Genomic DNA, 2,676 nt, shown 5'->3' on the forward strand with positions numbered 1-2,676 from the left:
AAAAAAACAATATCCAGGCATCATTATTGCTGTTTATAAACTTACATGAGCTGTGAGTGGGCAGAGGTAGGAATTATTTTAATTTATGGCCCGCCGTGTCTTCAGCCCATTTACACTCGCTCAGGAAAAAGACATCCAAAATGACACAATCACCGACCTGCTGTCTCACTTCGTATTGAAGTATAATCCAAGCTTAAAGGAAGRCATTGTTGTGAAGAGAAACAACCTGTTATTAAACAGCAGTGGAGTTCTCCTTKTTCCGTTTTCCCCTCTCTTACAATGCTGTTATTACCAATATGACTCAGACCTCTGTGATAATCAGAGCACTAACAATAGTTAGGCTGATGGTCTTCTGTGAACAACAGGGATAACCAGAGCACTAAGATCTATTGTTAGGTGAYGGCCCTGTTTTGCATGTGAACCWTTCTGATTGTCATTGTTAAACTTGTTTGTCCACCATGTGAAAGTTCTGCTTAAAGCGCAGAGTTTACCTGTAGGTCTTCAGACTGATGAAGCCTCTTAGAAAAGAGATGGAATGTTTCAACAAAAAAAAAACGTATCCTTCAAGAAGACCTATGCCATTTATTTGGATCTTTTTGCAAAGGATAAAACAAAAGTTTCCCATATAAAGAACATACCATTRAATGATCACACTGCTTCACCAACTGTTTTAAACAGAATTTAGGTAAGTTTTGCCTGCAGCAAAAGGCACCGGGGTAATGGTGTTTTTGTCCGTCTGTTTTTTTTTTCTGTATGTGTGTACAGCAGAAACAGATATTGACCTGGGGTTTAGTAGCTGTGAGTCATCCTCGACAGAAGCCTCTGGCTCTAAGTAACCATTTGAGATCTATTTTTAAAACAGTGCCTTTAACTATTGGATTCAAAGCTTCTTTTTTTCACAAATTTTTTCTTGAAAAAAAGTGTTTATTACTGCCAATGTTACAAATACTCTGCAGTATTGGTACAAAAACAGCTCTAATTGCTTATCGTGATTAAAAGCAGGACCACTTTCCKTCAAGGAGGAACTCAAAGGAAAGCCTTTCCCTTTAAAACAGGAAGAAGCTCTTTCTTTTAGCAGCTACATTATAAAAATCGCTTATGGAATAAAGGTGTTGTCACCATTCAGTGAAGTGTGGAAAAAGCATTGAACGTTTCTCTTCACGTAGCTCTTTATTCCTGTTTACATTTTCCTACAGAACATTCTGCTCCTCCTTTCATCTTTGTCTCGTCAATAAATTGAGAATCAATTAAGTGGGACTTAATCTAATCTTAAGAACAGCGGCTTCCATTTGTCTGACTTGTACGGTTTCTTGCTGATCGGATGAGCTGCGATGTTCGAGACAACAAGTGTGTGAAACCTATCGGCTCCCATCTAAGAAGACACGAGCTTATTCCCCAGGAGATCTGGGTCATAATGAAGGTGCACTTCTCCTCAGATTGGAGTGGGCTTCGGCAAAAATCCTCAGCGGGTTCCTTAATCAAGTTAAGCTCACTTTAAACGTGCTGTATAACCCCCACGCACCCTTGCGGACATTAATTCCTGGAGGCAGCTTGAGTCTCTTTTGACTAAGCACTCAGATGGGGCGCAGGCAGTACGTCGCTGTCAGATGAACAGGTCGAAAGCAATTATATAAACCTGGAGGTGCGTCCCAGAGCTGGAGGAAAGAAAAAAAAAAGCAGAAGGGCCTGTCTACAGGGAGGCAGTTAATGTAATTGCTTTTCATCCACTGTAATTGAAGCTCATTTCCTAGCTGGGCATTCAGTCCTGTGTGAGCTATTTTTATGAGCACATGTTCTATAGCTCTGCGGTGAGTGTGACAGTAATCAGCACAAAACATACAAGTATGCCACCAACGCACATTCGATTTGTGCCCAAAAGGCTCCTCTCTTGTGATTTCTGCGAGCCGGTGGCAGCAGGATTAATAAATTGGAGATTACAGGTGTTTTTTCGAACGTCGGGGGGTAAGTGCGAGACGGAGGAAGCGGTGGTGGCCACAGGAGTTGCATGCAGAGGCCTGGGTCTTGTTACCGACTCTCTAAGAGAAGAGGTGCTCCTGTCCCCCTTCAACCGGCCTGTTTTAGCTCCAGATATGTCTCGAAAGGACAGCTGAGGAGGACAGGCATCAGTCAGCACATTCTCAGATACATCCATCCCTGCAGACTAAAAACTCCACCGCAAAGGACTACATTCCGTACTGACTGCTGGCCTAGGTCACAAGGTGAAAAAAAGTCGGATTTCAGTTTGGTTTGCGTCACATGTCAGTTCATCAATTAAGGCATCACAATTTAGAAATGTAAGGATTTTGTCTGGCAATGATGRAGGATTTTCTGCTTTCTAACTCATCCACTTATAAAGGTCTAGAAAGGCCAGCAGAGCCGACAGATGATGAAAACAAAACTCAAATTTAACCACATGTCTGCTTCAATTTGAATTTAATCTCAGATTATTTGACAGTTTATTGATCATGAGTGTCAGATTCTTTGTAAACACCCGAAGCCCACGTGAGAAGGTTTTGTCTGGATTGTCTAACCCTCACCCTACTCCAGAGTCTTACCTGTGCAGCGTCAGGTGTCCCACAGAAAGGTCCCGGACCACCAGTGTTCTAGAGTCGCAGAGCTCCTATGGTGCTGACTGCCCTCGTCTTTGCCCCGCAAGACAGTGAAACCAAATCAGCA

The 2,676-nt window shown here is 42.6% G+C and overlaps 1 protein-coding gene across 2 annotated transcripts in view; it reads right to left on the bottom strand.

Moving 5' to 3' along the window:
- The window catches only part of myoz1b (myozenin 1b), a 13,165-nt gene extending 10,489 nt beyond the window's left edge, over positions 1-2,676 (bottom strand). Inside the window, exon 1 of one of the 2 annotated variants that reach the window (XM_014007087.1) lies at positions 2,556-2,676. The gene's annotated coding sequence lies outside the window, so the exon portion shown is untranslated. The remainder of the gene's footprint in view (positions 1-2,555) is intronic. The other variant, XM_014007086.1, reaches the window with a different exon arrangement.

This window comes from Austrofundulus limnaeus, unplaced genomic scaffold, assembly GCF_001266775.1.
Source record: "Austrofundulus limnaeus strain Quisiro unplaced genomic scaffold, Austrofundulus_limnaeus-1.0 Scaffold39, whole genome shotgun sequence".
Taxonomy (NCBI): domain Eukaryota; kingdom Metazoa; phylum Chordata; class Actinopteri; order Cyprinodontiformes; family Rivulidae; genus Austrofundulus; species Austrofundulus limnaeus.